The sequence below is a fragment of the Helianthus annuus genome, chromosome 11 (assembly GCF_002127325.2).
Source record: "Helianthus annuus cultivar XRQ/B chromosome 11, HanXRQr2.0-SUNRISE, whole genome shotgun sequence".
In the NCBI taxonomy this organism is placed as follows: domain Eukaryota; kingdom Viridiplantae; phylum Streptophyta; class Magnoliopsida; order Asterales; family Asteraceae; genus Helianthus; species Helianthus annuus.
In genome coordinates this window covers 178511181-178529456 of record NC_035443.2, presented here as the reverse complement: position 1 = coordinate 178529456, position 18276 = coordinate 178511181, and the positions used below count along the sequence as shown (strand labels likewise).

Genomic DNA, 18276 nt, shown 5'->3' with positions numbered 1-18276 from the left:
TTTGCATTGGGCTTGGAATTCGAGGACGGCGATGGTCCAGTTACATGTGGCCGGTGGTGGTGTGTAGTTGACAGTGACCGGGGGGGAGGGGGGGCTACCATAGATGTTTGCGAAGCTATGGTTGAGTAGACTGACAGAGCATGACAGAGGAATATCGTCCCGTCATTCACTGTTCTAAAATCCCCAAAAGCCCAACTTCTCAAAGAAATCCCCTTTCGAGAGGCTTGATCTTGATGGTGGTGGGAATATGGAGGTCAATGGTGATGGTGATGATGTCGGTGGTCGATGGTGTTGGTGGGCAGTGGTGTAAGTGGTGGTGGCCTGCTGATGATGGTTGTAGAAGTGGTATGTAGAGAGAGAGAGAGAGAGAGTACAGGAAAGATGATGGTTTAGGTTTATGATTTTTAAATTTTAACATTCTTTTTTTTTTTGTATTAAATGACTGTTTTGCTCTCACATGGGTTGCAGATGACCTTACTTAACTGATAATTTTAACTAGGTTAGGGTCAAAGGACCTAAGGTGTAACAGGTTTTTGCTAATAAAGGACTGCGACTGTAATTATTAAAGTTAAAGGTCATCCATTGCAATCTACTACAAATATAAAGGACGAAAAGTGTATTTTACCAAAAAAATGCAAAGCACATGTGTTTAAGGAGGGGATGTCGTCAGTTCAAGTCCCAAAAACAATAGGATTAAAAGAAATTTACCACTAAAAAATTGATTAATATAGTGACTCATTCAATGCCTATGATGTTTTGATCAAGTTAAGTGCTTATCTAAGTGAAAGTTATATTATATTTAGGTCTACATAACTATTGAGTTAAGATCTCATACAAACCTTATTTAATCTAAAAACTGTGAGAACAGATCTTGCGCATTGATTAATTGAATTAAGGGTTAGGATCGATTACAAATTATTATTAATAACGACTATATTATTTATTGAGAATCAAGGATGTTTTAGTCATTTTTTCATTTTCTATTAACTACTTCTATGATTTTAGGAATTTTTCTACCTCGTTTTTAAAATTAAAATAACTTTTATATACTTTGGTATTTTATGAAAAAGATTATACCATGAAATCAAGAACTCTTTTATCTTTAAAATGAGTATAATATTACTATATGTGTATATATATTTTTTAAATGACATTAATTTTAAAAAAGTTACAAAATAGTGTTTTATAAATGTGTTGATAATTATAACCAACACATATATAAACAACACATGAATTTGTATAATCAGCATATATATTAGCACATACGTACATAATTATAACTAACACATAATTTATATAAGCAACACATGAGTTTGTATAACCAACACATATACGAGCAACACATGAATTTGTATAATCAGCACATAAATTTGTATAATCAACATATGAATTAAAACTACTTCCATGATTTTATGAATTCTTTGAAACCAACTCTAAGCTAAAATACAAAAATACCCTTGATACATAAATTAGAGGATAACATGTCACATATTGTGAATAGTTCTTATTATTTTTTTTAACACAAAATACAATTTGTATATGATCCTACCACAATAATTATTAATTCAGAAAGTTAAGTTAGTGGTTATTTAATATAAGGATATCTTAAAGTTAGTTGTTATGTAATATAAAGTTAGTCGTTATTTAATATCCTATAAAGCGATTTTATTTACATATTAAGTATATTAAGTTGTTCGTTATTATATTCTATGAAGAGATTTCATTTACATGATTCAAACTATTGTTCTTTCTTTTTTAATACAAAGATATAACTTTTTCAATATGAAGATGCTAGTGAGAAATCCGTGCGTTGCTGCGGAGTCGACTAAACAGGGCGAGAACGTAATTCAAACATTAAAAAGAAAAAAAAATCACACATAAGTTATATACATATGTATATGAGCTTCACGACAAGGATAGCTTTTAACGACTACAGAGGACAGTTAAATGATAGTTATATGGCCCATTCTATACACACCCCCCCTCCTTCCTGATTACACCCCCCCTTGTGAGAGGAAAACTGTCGGTGCCACGCAGGCCCCACCTGTAAGTATGTGAGAGGAGGGGGGTGAAAAAAATAAATAGGGGGGGGGTGTAGAAAGTAGCACCCTAGTTATATACATATGTATACATTTTGGCACAACAGATGTAATATGATACAATAAAACAAAATACCATTACCATGGATATGAGTTAATTAAATTAAAGAATGCCACCTCCACCATCACCATGGAAACGATCGACTCACACTTGAACAATGTTTAAAAGACAACAGAAATCACGTTATAAAAAACAACCCAACCAAGTTATACTTTGTTTAATCTGATCCAACCAAGTTACACTTTGTTTAATCTGATTCAATTCATAATATATTTTTATACAATAATTCAACTGGTTCCTTTGTTTGATTCCCTTGTTGGTAATTTGATTGGATTAGATTTATCCATCTACTTGAGCTTCCATGAGGGCCACAGGCCTATGTCTTGCCCAAACCCTTCCCCCTCCATTTAAGATCATAGAAATTCATTGGGTGTCTTGAAACAAAAAACGTGCTTGCTCTTTCCAAGAAACCAAAGCAACATCAATTTTCATGATTTGCAAAAGTTACATATATATAACCCTGGAAAAATGAGCCATGTAATAAATGTACAAAATAAGTCATTGCGAAGAACACCGAATCAAATAAGTTTTATAAACTATAAGGGTGTCGGCAGCACTAGCGGGGACTCAATTCGGTGACCCTATTCCCCGATCGGGAACACCGCCGCCATCATCGCGGGGACCCAAATCGGGGAGGGGAATCGGGGAGAAGTCACCGCGTGAAGGAAGGGGGAGAGTGTGGGGCCATCATCTTTTCAAACCAATCAATTATTTCTTTTTTTTAATAAAAAAACAAGTCACCTAATAGGGGAGTGCCGCCATCAAATTGAGGTGCAATGGGAGTTTAAGAGGGGAGTTGACGTGGCATAAACGGATTGGGTGTGCGTAAGAGAGGGGACTCCCCTAAGAGGGGAGTGCCCCTCTCACCCTAACCCTCAGTAACCATAATAAAATTATATCAAATTAACTTTCCAAACAAAATTAGAAGCCTTTGTCTCATAAGGGAAGGATTGAAAGATATAAGGTGTACCGTAAGACTGAAAATAGGTGGATCCTTCTTCTAACATCTTCTCTTTTTACCGGAATAAGCAAAACCCGGCCTGCTTATTATAAATTATGTAAGTATATATGGACAGATGCTTTTTGAATATAAGTTTATGAACAAATACCAAAGTTCGCTCACAAGTTTTCTTCTTTACCTGTTGTTATAAACATAATATGCGTTGACCAGAGGCAAAAAACTAAAATAAAAGAAGTATGGTTTGAAAATAGACTTGGATGCGATTGATGTCACTTGTTAGAAATAAAAAAGGTATCCAAATCCACTGGTTTATTAGACCCGTTGGAGATACAGAGATGCCTCCAATCAGAGATAAAAATATATCTAAAATCTATTAATCTATGACACATTAGAGATTAAAAAACATGTGCGGAATTCACTTCTTTATTTGACTGCCAGAGAGAAAAGATACCCAGAATACACCAAATTATTTGATCAGTTAGAGAAGAAAACATATCTGAAATTCAGTAATCTATTTGACACGTTGGAGATAAAAATATATCCACAATTCACTTCTTTCTCTGACAACTTAGAGAGAAAAAGCATCTGTAATCCACTAATTTATTTGTCCCATTAGAGAAAAAAACATAGAGTAAACTGCCATTTTGGTCCCTGTGGTTTGGTCAGTTTTGCCACTTTAGTCCAAATCTCAAACTTATTACATCCAGGGCCCTGTGGTTTGCATTTTGTTGCCATTTTAGTCCAAAAGTGAAATTTGACCAGATTACCCACTTTTGACCCCCTGTTTTGTCCTTATCCTCAGGGGTATTTTGGGTATTTTGTAATATTATATCTCAAATTTAATAAATAATATAATGCCACTGCCAGAACAACAACAACAGCAACATCTCATCTTCATCATCAACATCATCTCATCTTCATCATCAACATCGTCTCCACCCCGCCATCTTCATCACCATCATCTCATCTTCATCACCATCACCATCACTATCACTATCAAAACCCAGAAAATAGATAAAAATCAACAAACCCAGAAATCTAAAACCCAGGAGAGAGAGAAATCTAAAATCAACAAACCCAGAAATCTAAAACCCAAAAATCTAAAACTCAGAATATAGACAAAAATCATCATCTAAAACCCAGAAATCACCACCGCACGGCGGCGCTGACGCCGGAGCTGTCGATCTCCTTTTCTGCATCCGATCGGAAAACAGATCTGTTCCACCTTTTTACACCTCCCACCGCCAATTTCAGATCTGTTCCACCTCTTTACACCTCCCACCGGAACAACCACCACTCTTCGCCTCCCACGACCCCCGTTCTTTCCCCCCTCGTTCTCCCTCTAAAACCTAAAACCCTAGCTTTTACACTCTCATTCTCTCTCTAAACTCGTTCTAGGGTTTGTGAAAGGTAGGCGGTGGCGGTGTGGCGGTGGCGGTGTGGCGGTGATGGCGGTCATCTGCAGATGAGAGAGAGATGAAAGAGAGAGAGAGAGAGGGAGGGGTGATGGCGGTGATGGTTGGTCATCTGCGGTGTGGTGGTGATGGCGGTGATGGTTGGTGAGAGAGAGATCGAGAAGGATGACCACAGGGACCACGATGTTGATGATGTTGATGATGAAGATAAGATGATGAAGATGAGATGTTGCTGTTGTTGTTGTTCTTGTTCTGGCAAGGGCATTATATTATTTATTAAATTTGAGATATAATATTACAAAATACCCAAAATACCCCTGAGGATAAGGACAAAACAGGGGGGTCAAAAGTGGGTAATCTGGTCAAATTTCACTTTTGGACTAAAATGGCAACAAAATGCAAACCACAGGGCCCTGGATGTAATAAGTTTGAGATCTGGACTAAAGTGGCAAAACTGGCCAAACCACAGGGACCAAAATGGCAGTTTACTCAAAAACATATCTAGAATCGACAAATAAATTTGACTCATTAATAACCCTACAAAAAGTAACTTGTGTTACTTCTCTTTTATTTAAAAGTCGCGTCCATTAGAAAAGGTTATTGATGGAAAGGTTATGTCTCTTTTGTTTAAAAGTCGCGTCCATTAGAAAAGGTTATTGATGGAAAGGTTGTGTCCCTTTTGTTTAAAAGTCGCGTCCATTAGAAAATGTTATTGATGGAAACGTTACGTCTCTTTTGTTTAAAAGTCACGTTTAAGAAAATGTTATTAATAGAAAGGTTATCTGTTTTGTTTAAAAGTCATGTTCATTAGTTAGTGATGAAAGGTTACCCTTTTTTTATTATATTATATTATTATATTATATATTATATATTATATATTATATATTATATATTATATATTATATATAATTATACAAATACCAACTTAACGATTCATTCACTAACGCCGTTACCATAACCGCTTCCGGCACCGGTTTTACATCCACCGTTTTCTTCACCATCATTTTCTTCCATTTTATCAACAATTTGATACCTCATTATTTAAGCAATATATATTAGTAATAGATCAAACAAAAATACACCGGAATGGAATTTGCCACCTTTTATTTTCAAATTCTTTCGCTTACCGGTATAGAACCGACACATACGTTCAAATACCAACGTCACTTTACAGTTAGACAACCAAACCGACCTCCACACCCGTTCGGGCGTTTGCCACCGTTTCACACCCTATTTAACCATCACCGCAAAAACTATTGTCGTCAGTTTAATTGTATCGACATAACATAATTTGAATCGTTACCGTGGATGGTGGGTTGTTTTTTATTTACGGAGAAAGATTGAGGGGTTTGGGATTTTGGGTTGTTCTTGATCATGTTTGGATTCAGTTGATAAAATCTGTTTTGGTTATTATGATTTTTGTATTTTCCTACTTGAAACACGATCACATCGTTGTTAATTCTTGATCATGCATTCCTCCATCCCCCAAGAATATATACTAGAATTTTCTATTCATATTATAACATTTCTGTTTTGCAATCTGTTTTGGTTTATATTATTTTTTCTTTAGATTATTTCTTCATCGTCGCTTGATGATGAAGACGATCAATTACAGAGGCCGGTTGGTGTTTTCGATGTAAAACTTTTTCTAAGTTTGGTTGGAAGGGAAGGAATAGAAAGAGAGGGTTTAATTTTGAATTTCATTGTTTAATGTTATTATTCTATAAAATATATATTTTTGTATTCGTATTCACTTTATAATTTTATTTTCTTTACCTTTTTTAATTGTTCTAAAATAACATGTTGTAATTATACAAAGCGTAAATGTAAAAAATGTAGCAGTCAACTTATTTCATGTTTAAGGTTGAAAATAAAAACAATAGCTATATTTCGTGTTTTTAATTATATTATATTATTGTCTAATTTTTCCCTTCTTTCAATTTTATTTTATTTTCCCAAAATCCATTGTAAGTACTGTATGATTATATTTATATTACAATATAAATTTTCTTCAAAATACATCAATGAACAACTAAATTAAATTGTAGGTTTTTCTTACAAATTTACTATTCAAATGTTTTTATGCAAATGCATGACATTTTATTTTGTAGTGCATGTTATTTGAAGTAGGTTTATAACGGATATAACATAATACCTTGGAAGAAAACCGGTCTATATCGTAAGGTGGAAGAAAACCGGTCTATATCGTAAGGTTCGTACATTGATTCCTACTGAAACATGCGATATGTTCTTAGCTATTAATATTTTTTGCTTTGTAGAAAAGGTTAATGCCCCGTCGTAACGCGCGGGTGAGAACAACCTCGTTAAATACAAAACACATATCCAGAATTCTCTAATTTGACCTGTTACAGATACAAACATATCCGGAATCCACTAAATTATTTGACCCGTTAGGGATAGAAACATATCAAAATTCCACAAATTCATATGTTAACAAGCTAAAAGTGTAACCTACTATGCAAAGTTGTCTATGTTGAACCCCTTTAGTATCTTTAGAAATATACATGTAACCAGGTTTTGTATCAGGTTTTTTTATAACCTTCTCTGATGAGGGATTTGGTGATCCTAGAAAATACTGAACTCGGAAAAGTCCATAATTCACACATGATAATAAGCAGTGGCGGAGCCACACTTTGAACAACGGTGTCGTCCGACACCATTGAATTTTGTGTAGCAAATAAAGCGTATAATAGAAAAAATTCGAGCGACACCATTGTCTTTTTACAACCGACACCATTGTTTTGTTTTCTTCTAAAACAATTACATAATAAACAAATTTATATTTAAAAAATTAAGCTCAGTTACTTGAATTTAATTAGTATACTTTAAATCATTAAAGGTTCATGCTTAATTTTTATTTTTTCAAATCCGGTAAGCATTATAGCCCCATGTCTAATTGGTTTTGTTTCAATTGTTTAACCTAACAAGATGTTTGATTGTTTGATGATCATTTGAGCGATACGTGCATTTGTCTGTTATAATGAAAAAAAGGTTTTTTTTGCAAGTTGTCATTGAAAACATTATGAATCGTTTTCAAAACATGAAAATGCGTACAAAACAACTATTAAATGCATTTTTTTATATATTTTAAATGACTTTGTAATTTTATTATGTGTTTTTATTCAACAAAATTGTACTTTTACTGTGATATTTGCTTTTATTATGTGATTTGACCCAACTAGATCCGAACCGATCCAAAAAGTTCGACTCCGAGTTACAATAAACCGGAATATTCATAAAAGATGACACCATAAGAAAAAGTTTCTGGCTCCGCCACTGATAATAAGGAACTGAAATGGCAAATGACCTCAACATTGAATCATCGGTTCCCTATTAAAGAATTGCGAGGTAATCTAGGGCGTTTCTTCTTGACCCTAATTTAAGAAACACTATGTAATCAGATGAAAATCGGGCGTACTCAAGGATGAATTCGAGATCAATGCTAGAGGTGTAAAACTCTTTCAATTCATGCTAAACAAATGGACCAAAGAAGAGAAGGTGAACAAACATGGTTATTGAGGCAATACCAGTAGGATATGATGCAGTGGTACTATATACCATTTAAAAATGATAAATGAAAGGAAAAGAAAACACATAAGAACCCACTTATATGCACTTTGTTAAGCGTAATACCAAAAATCCACAAAACAACGTACTTCTCAATGTCATAAGCAGATTCAGTAAGCAATCCCAAGCATACCCTTTTGTAGGTTCTAAACATGGTATTCGAAATCACTCATATAGAACCACCAAACAAAAGATAGCTAAAATCATACGAATTCAAGTGACAAATACGGTGAATGCAGATTATTAAAGCTAACTATTAAATAGATTATGAAACTGAAAAATTTATTTCAATTTATACCTTTCAGCACCAAACGCAGGAAGGAGGTTCATCATTTAGCACATCAACATTTTGATTTTGAGATGCAAAGTGCGGAAACGGAAACGGAAACGAAAACAATGTACATCAACTTTAGCCTGCACAAAAAGGGTTTTCATATGTAGGATACCAAAAGAAAAATTTTACCAAATCAACATAAAGAAAACCATCAGTGTTACTCTAATGACACAAGACAGTTGCAGTGAGCCCTAGTTGCACCGAGTCGCCTAAGACCGAAGCCACCATATCTCATATCGCACCCATCATCCTACATGACAAAACAAATACCTCTGCTGATCTAAGAATCAATTAAATTCGAAGATGATGTTAATCATAACTTTTTAATGCAATATGATATGAATTCATTGTAAGCTAAACATAAAGGAAATAGGAAGCAATGCAACAATAAATCAAGAAACTACAAAGCAAAAAAAGTTAGGAATGGTTGCATATATACTTCAAAAAAAAACATTTCGCTAGTCTTCACCATAATCGAAACTGTTTTAGCATTCCATTAGTCGCCAGGAAATTAACACAGACACACATTATATTAGCCGGATCGTTTAGGGTAATAAGAAAATAGCCTAATGTAACCGATTCTTACCTTATCCTTTGGAGTCTCTCGTCTTGTCCGTCATCAAGGAAAGCACGACAGTGGAGTCATTGCCCCTAAATCTTCTCACCAGAATTTAACCAGAGGTTGCCTATTCGTCGGTCAAACAAAAATCACCCAAAAGGAACATGCAGCCTTTGCCGGAATCTATTTGTGTCGCGATATTCGTTCGTGGTCGCCGGAATGTATGGTTCTGGTGGAACCCTAGCAAGCTTATGCCACCACCTCTTGAATCATAAGTACTGATTAAGCCTACTCAAATCATCAAGCACACACCTTCGCCTCTCAACTTTTGTCATCACCACTGGTAAGAATCATTAATGGTAGTGGCGATGAAGGTGACGACGATGATGACGGCGGTGGGGCAGCGAAGTGTGGAGCGAGATGATGATGAAAAGAGAGGGAGTTCAAAGAGTTTTTGTAACACCCCGAAAACAGATTTGGTAATTAAACTACGTTAGTACTAAAAGACGGGTAAATTGCCGTTAGGGGTAAAAGTAACCCGGTGAATATTAGGATTTTAAATAAATAAGCCTAATATTAAATATAAGCTGAACGAAAGCTTTTGGGAAAGTAAAGTTTATCAAAGCCCGAGTTAACGGGACTCAAAATAAACTAAGTCGTGGATTTCCTGAAACCACTAATTTAACTGGGGAATGTTTAACCTAGTTAATAAGTGGGAATATCGTTAGAAATAAGTAGGTGGTGTCCTACTTAATAACTAACCAAACAAGAGGGGCCAGATTCGGGTAAATGGAAAGTTTAATTATAAAATAAACTTAAAATACAAAACACACACAAAAGGTGTGTTCTGTACGTCAACCAGAAGGTTCTCCAAGAACCAAAACCCTAATCTCACTTAGAATCATCAAATTGAAGGTCCAAATGGAGTCAAAATTCACAATTGAACATGGATTAATGATCACCCAAGCTAGGGGATCATAAGGTATGTAAAATCTCGATATTTGGTGAAGTTGTAAAGATTGGATAATCATCCTAATCGCGAATTAGGCATGGATTAGAGAAGCTATGGCTAGATTAGTGATGTATACTTGCTTAGGAACAAAACCCTAAGTGAAAATCATACCTAACATGCTATGAATTGAATGATTGAATGAATTCCCACACTAGGCTAAGTGGGTATTAGTCATAAGATGAATTTGATGATATGAGTATGATTAGAATCATCATACAAGTTAGTAATCAGGAAATACTTGAACAAATTGTGTGTTTGAGTATATAATCATACTTAATATGAAATAAGTTTAGATGATATGATAAAATGATGAAATATTCTTGATTATAAAGATGTTGATAACATCATGTGTTAAAGTGATTTAACCGATAACATAAGAATGACGGAGGTTGATTTGCCAAGTAATTAAACGAGTAGTTAAGCTACCTCGTGTAAATTATTTGTGTTAATAGGCCGTTTGATTTTTTTAAAGTCAAAATGACCAATGATATGATCAAATGATAATTTCGACTTAAAGATCGTACGATGGAATAGTCGTGAATAATTATGACTAGTCTAACCATCTTACAATTTACAATGATAGTTTGACGATTAACAAGCTAGGTGAAAGCTTGGGAACAAAGTTGGTCAAACGAAGCAAGACTGACGGAAAAGCATAATCTGGATGTAAGGTAAGTAAAGCTTACACTCTAATTATTTAATACCTATTGGTTTGATAGGTTATGAATGATAAGCCTTGTTTAAATTATGATGTTCCGATACGACAAGTGCGGTCCGGAACAAAAGACAATGGTCATAAATCATGTTTAATGGATAAAAGGAGCTAATATGGTTAGATAGTCATGAAATGACTAAAAGATAACGAGTTTTAATGATTACCTTGTATGGTAAACCGATAACATAAGAATGACGATACCGGATAATTGGCCAAGTAATTAAACGAGTAGTTGAGCTACCTCGTGTAAATTCTTTGTGTTAATAGGCCGTTTGATTTTTTTTTAAAGTCAAAATGACCAATGATATGATCAAATGATAATTTCGACATAAAGAGCGTAGGATGGAATAGTCGTGAATAATTATGACTAGTCTAACCATCTTACAATTTACAATGATAGTTTGACGATTAACAAGCTAGGTGAAAGCTTGGGAACGAAGTTAGTCAAACGAAGCAAGACTGACGGAAAAGCATAATCTGGATGTAAGGTAAGTAAAGCTTACACTCTAATTATTTAATACCTATTGGTTTGATAGGTTATGAATGATAAGCCTTGTTTAAATTATGATGTTCCGATACGACAAGTGCGGTCCGGAACAAAAGACAATGGTCATAAATCATGTTTAATGGATAAAAGGAGCTAATATGGTTAGATAGTCATGAAATGACTAAAAGATGGCGAGTTTTAATGATTACCTTGTATGGTAAACCAATGCAAATAATAAGGGTAAAATGGTACTTTGATCACTTGTTGACAATAACCGTTAGTTTGGGAAAGACACGTTATAACGTAGGTTATAATGGGTCAAAAGAATCAATAGATGATTTACAAGTAAAACGATTATACGGTGTAACTGGAGTTAGTCATATGGATAAGATGGTAATAAATATCATCTCATAGAGTTTCACGGTCATTTAGACCAAACGGGTCAAAAGGTGAAATTATCTCCCTTTGACAATATTGACTAATGGTTTGTTGAGTTATATGATTATAGGAATAAATATCAAATGGATATTTACATCGTGATTGCTTAGCGGCTACTAAGGCAAGGTATCGGAACGGGTCAATATATTGATCCGAGTCAGGTATGTGTAATAGGTCAACTACTCAATTGAATCTGCAGGTTCATTGAGAGTTAAGTGAAGTAAAATAGACATTCGGTTACTTTAAAGAAGTTAACCGAATGATTTAAATGGTGTTCATGGTATTTTGAAACCTAATGACCTTAAATACAAGATCATAGTTTTAAAAGTGGGATGTTGGTCAAATATGGCTTTTAAATGTCCTTCGTAGTGATAGAAGGGTTAAAATTGACCAAAACGCCCTTATAAGCTAAATTGAACAAATGACCTTTAAAGGTTATTTGAAAACGAGCTTTATGAGTAAATAAATACTTAGAATAAGTATAGAAAGTGAAAGATGTAAATACTTGGGTCAAATGACTCTACATGAGTTTTTGCCGTAAAACGATGATCCGAGGGGTAAAACTCGGAACATATGGATTTCCACATTAAATCCACCACACATATAGTTGTGGTGGATGATTACTTGATAAGAAATATGAGAATGCGATGCTAGAAATGAATGAAAGCGATTCGTGTCAAAAATATGCTTAAAAACCCTTAACGGGTCAAAAGTTGCATATGGGTAAAAATGGGTTAAAAATACTAGTAAAATCCATAAATTGAACCTAATAGGATAGACAAGATCGGAAATATAAGGTACATTGGAAATTAGAATCAAACAAACAGGTTTGTTTGATTAATACACGAACGGGTCAAAAGTTCCTAAGTGTAACATAAGCCGATGACTTAAAAGTCTAAAACTTTGTTAATCCGGATGTCGGGTTTTAATTCCATGTGATGGGGGATCGAATTACGGTCACGTAGAAAGAAACGTGACTTAAATCGGATAAAAATGAGCAAGTTATGCTCGTTTGCACAAAAATTGGTTATGCCCGGAATATGCAGCTGATAGCTGCAATCTTTCTGTCAAAAAGGGGTCGTGGCACCACACGACGACTAAAAGCCATCATGGTCGTGGCCTGCGACGATGGTCGCGGCACGCGACGAGTTTACCAAATCCCGTCGCGGCACGCGACGGGCCATATTACTGCATTTTGTTGCTGAATCTTGTGCGTTGCATGTTTTTGACTCACGAACTTGTTTAGACATGTTATAAACGCTATATGACTAACTCATTTCATGTTTTATGAAATGTAGGTGCTAACCGAGTCACCAGAAGACGATTAAGCTCAGCAAGGAACCAAACACATAAAGAACAAAGCTTCCGCGAATAGTTTTGTCATCATGTTTTAAACGGCGACTCAAATTACAAAATGTTGAAATGTTTTATTTAGCAAAAATGTTTTAATAAACTTGCATTTTAAGTGTATGTTTAATTTTAAATACACTAGTATAATAGAAATTTATTGGATAATTGTATAAAATGGACTATGGGTCTTACAGTTTTCATGAGAGAGAGAGAGAGAGAGAAAGGAAAGAAGCTTATATTGATGGGGTTACAGGAATACCAGAGGATTAACATAGAAATGGTAGGCGAGAGGGTTAAATGCAATCTTAAACTGAAGTATTTAATCATCAATATAGGAAGACTGAAATCCCACAATTACCCCTCTAGTGTCTTAAAATTTTGGGTGAAATACAGTTTTAACCCCTCCAAAATGGCTTACACATCCTTATACATGATGCTTCATAATTTGTAAATATGGTAAAATTACAATCATGTCCATTAGATTTGCTTTATATAGTTATATAGATATTTTGGTTTTTCTCTAACAATATATTCTCATACTTAAAAAAATAAGACACACATTTATTTTTTATGTTAGTGATATAAATTCTACTAAAAATGGATTTACATCCAAAATATGTTGGTCAATTATTTAGAGAAACATGACAGAAACAAAAAAGATATAACTGTACCTATAAATCCAGAAATCGTAAAGATGGATGTAGACATGTTCTTGACTGATCGAGTTCCCGTTTAGGGTGTACGATTAGAATCTCTTAGGTGATCATGATGATCACATTTGTAGAGATAGAGAGAGAGAGAGAGAGAGGGAATGCGGGAGGGGGGGGGGATGGACAATTTGAGCGATGATGTTACGGTGGTTGTTAGTGCAGTTTTTTGTGTCCGCTGCTGTGCGAATAGATTCGGTTACATTTTATGCTGATTATTTAATTGTTAGTGAAATAGTCACAGGAATGTGTTTAGACCCGTTCGTTTGAAGTGGTCAAACGAAAAGGTTACTTTGTGCATTTGCAAGTGACCATCCACTGTAGGTTGGAATTTCCAAGTGAAGGCAAATTTCCAAGTGAAGATGGTGGACCTATAAATGCTTATCCTTAGGTTATTTACAAGTTCAAGTTTTAGATTTGGGGGAGAGACCACCACTTGGTCTCTCTCTGTTTCCATGATGTATGCTCTTTCGGTGTAGTTTTGATAGCTTATTATTGTCGGTTTGTAACGTAATGTTGCCTAAATTTATATAAGAAAGTGTTTATGAATCTTTAATCTTCCGTCTTTGAACTTAATCACACACTAATCATGGTTTTCGATCCGAAACACGAACTTCCAGTGGTGATTGTGCCAACTTTAAACCCTCTCTTGTAACCTCTATTTATACACCCAAGGAGAAACCTTATTCTTATCTAATAAGTGTAAATACGTCCATCGAATATCAAATATTTACCAATTAATGATATAGGGTAATTAAGTCAATGATCAATATATAAGATACATGATAATAAGGGCCACGTTTAATGTATTTATAAAAAAATATTCTTACATTCCCCTACTTGGCCAAGCTATCATTTATCATTAGCATTAGGTAAGCATGATCAAGAATTAATACTCATTTTAGTTTTAAACTAAAACTGTCAAAACACCCGACCCCTACCCCTGGAGCGGGCGGCCGCGGGCATCCAGATTAGTGGTATCGGTGTTTATTAATTTGGCAGCGAAAATTGACATCAGGACCGTAGTTAGGAAATAATTTATGAGAGTTAAAATAGCACACTTTTATAAATAATAAATACATGGGAAAAAGCCCAAGTTTCCATTATAATATGTTTATACGGATAAATCCTAATTTATTGAAATAAAACTTCTTTCTTATTTAGGTAACTTTTATAGCCACTTTTCCAAGCATTCAGTGCTCTCCAGCTGGCTTCTATTTGGCTTTCACATTTGGTTACCTGAAACGCGTTTTAAAAACATTTTATCGGTAAAGAAATACTGGCGAGTGCATCCCAATTTAATCAAAACAAGCTTTTATCATTTTACAGTATTGAGGGCGATTACAATGTTTATATCCACCAAATTACCACCCACGGTACTGCCAATCCTGACTTGTGGTCATGCTACTACTCACAATGTAGTAACAAGTAATGTATACAAAACCCAACATACCGACAGTAATTGTAGAATACATAGACTCGATCACTATTATTATAATTTAAAACAATTGAGGTTTATATAAAAAGGTTTACAAAAATAGATGTACTCACATTGCTGTTTTAGATAATACTACTGCTTTCTGGTGACTTCCTAGTTAGAATCTATTAAAATTAAACAATGCACACGTGTTAGTAAGATAACCCAATTTACATTAGCCCTATCCCCGAAACAGAATTCCAACGACTGAGTCAGGCAGAGACTCGACATGCGTTACGGAGCTCTAGATCAATCGGGCATATTAACTAATACGTAACCGGAGGTTATAATACCTACAACGAGTTAGCGCTTCGCTTTTTAGGGGTATAATACCCGAGTATTTTAGCTTATAATATTTGAGAGAGAAAGAAAGATTTTGAACGAGATTTAACTGAGGTATCAGCCTCCTTATATAAGCTGGACATAGGGCGGCTCGCGGCCCGCGATGCCCCCTTGTTCATCTCTCGCGGCCCGCGAGACCACTAGGCTAGGGCCTAGCTTGGTCGAGTCAACGATGTAGCTTTGACGCGTAACAGGACACGTGGCGTAACCGGGTGCGGCCTGGTGTCACTGGGTCGCGTCCCGCGATAGGCCCAGAGATATGGGTTTGCCCCGCGAGGAACCCATATTTTTGTTTTTAATTGATTTTTTATTAATATAAAGGTATTTCAGGCCTGTTTTTCCTATACGGGATATATTTTAGGACATGTAAGGCATGTTAAGGGTTTTGGGAGAGTTTGTTATATCCTCCCCACCTTGTTTTAGATCTTGTCCTCGAGGTCTACTGGAATAGGTGTGGATATTTTCTTGGCATTTCTGATTCAAGCTCCCAAGTGTGTTCTGGTCCTCTCTTGGAATCTCATTTCACTTTGACCAGAACTAATCTCTTGTGTTTGAGATTCTTTCTCTTTCTATCTTCAATATGTAGTGGTTTCTCTACAAACTTAAGATTCTCGTTTACCTCTATATCCTTAAGAGGTACCATTAATGATTCATCTGCTAAGCACTTCTTGAGATTACATACATTAAACACATCATGTATTCCTACCATTTCCTCTGGCAGTTGTAGCTGGTAGGCTACAAGTCCTATTCTTTTAATAATCTCAAAAGGTCCAACATACCTGGGGCTTAGCTTTCCCCTCTTAATAATTCTGACCACTCCTTTCCATGGAGAAACTTTTAATAATACTTTATCTCCTATTTGAAATTTCAACGGTTTTCGTCTGTTATCAGCATAACTCTTTTGACGATCCCGTGCTGCTTTCAGTCTTTCCTTGACTTGAATAATCTTGTCCGTTGTTTCTTGGACTATCTCTGGTCCAGACAGTTGTTTTTCTCCAATTACTGGAGTTCGGCACTTTCGTCCATAGAGTGCTTCAAATGGTGCGGCATTGATACTGGTATGATAACTGTTATTGTAGGAAAATTCTTTTAGTGGTAAATGATCGTCCCAATTTCCTCCGAAATCAATTACACAAGCTCTAAGCATATCTTCTATTGTTTGAATTGTCCTTTCGCTTTGTCCGTCCGTTTGAGGATAATAAGCTGTGCTTAGTTTTAACTTGGTTCCCATTGCTTTCTGGAAACTAGTCCAAAAATGAGAAGTAAAACGACTATCGCTATCAGAATCAACAGACAAAGGAATTCCATGTAATGAAACTATTTCATTTACATATAACTTAGCAAATTGTTCTATACTGAAAGTTTTCTTCATATGTAAGAAATGAGCAGATTTGGTTAATCTGTCTACAATCACCCAGATTGCATCATTACCTTTTCGGGTCTTGGGTAATTTAGTAACAAAGTCCATTGTTATCAATTCCCATTTCCATATTGGCATTTCTAGCTGCTGCAATAAACCTGAGGGTTTCTGATGTTCAGTTTTAACCTGTGAACAAGTTAGACACTTAGCAACATAGGTTGCTATATCCTTTTTCATTCCTATCCACCAGAAATTATTTCTTAAGTCTTGATACATTTTATCACTACCAAGATGTATCGTATATTTAGACTTATGGGCTTCTTCTAAAATTCGGTGGCGTAGGTTTCTTTGTTTGGGTATCCAGATTCTTTTCTTATGGAATCTCCAAAGTCCATCTGCTCCTTGTTCTAATTCCTTAATCATTCCTTTTAATTTTTCAGTATCGTCCTTGATTACTGTTTCCTGTATTTCTCTAATTTGCTCATTTAAATCTATCTGCAGATTTAATTTGAGAGAACGTACTCGTCTTGGCTTTTCATGATACTTTCGACTTAAAGCATCAGCTACTACATTAGCTTTTCCTATATGATACTGGATATTACAATGATAATCACTAAGAATTTCCATCCACCGTCTCTGTCTCATATTTAATTTCTTTTGCCCAAAAACATATCTTAGACTCTTGTGATCGGTGAAAACAGTAAACTTACTACCTTAGAGACAGTGTCTCCAAATTTTAAGGGCAAAAATTATAGCTCCTAACTCTAGATCATAGGCCGTATAATTCTCTTCATGATTCTTAAGTTGTCTAGAGGCATAGGCTATAACCTTTTGACGCTGCATCAACACACATCCATAACCTAACTTAGAAACGTCACAATAGACTACCAAGTCTTCAGTTCCTTCTAGTAATGCTAGTATGGGTGCGTTGGTTAACTTTTGCTTTAGAATCCTAAAGGCTTCCTCCTGTTTTGGTCCCCATTCAAACTTAACTTATTTGGAGGTCAGTTTCGTTAAGGGAATGGCTATTCTAGAAAAATCTTGAATAAAACGTCTATAAAAACCTGCTAGTCCAAGAAAACTTCTCACCTCTGTTGGTGATTCAGGGACTTTCCACTTAGTAATCGCCTCGATTTTTGTAGGATCTACATGAATTCCTTCATGATTAACCAGGTGTCCAAGGAATTGCACTTCCTTTAACCAAAATTTTCATTTTGAAAATTTAGCATAAAGCTTTTCTTTTCTCAGCAAATTTAGAAGTATAAACAAATGCTCTGCATGATACTCTTTACTCTTAGAGTAAATGAGAATATCATCTATAAAGACAATTATGAATTTATCCAGATATGGTTTACATATTCTGTTCATCAT

At 35.1% G+C, this 18276-nt stretch overlaps 1 long non-coding RNA gene across 1 annotated transcript; it reads right to left on the bottom strand.

Annotated features, from left to right (window-relative positions):
• Nucleotides 1–2286: 2286 nt before the first annotated feature.
• Nucleotides 2287–3673, bottom strand: LOC110887401. Its single transcript, XR_002563280.2, has 2 exons — nucleotides 3131–3673; nucleotides 2287–2620 (listed from the first exon to the last, which is right to left on the bottom strand). It is a non-coding gene; the product is annotated as an uncharacterized LOC110887401 (long non-coding RNA).
• Between the last annotated feature and the right edge of the window lie 14603 nt (nucleotides 3674–18276).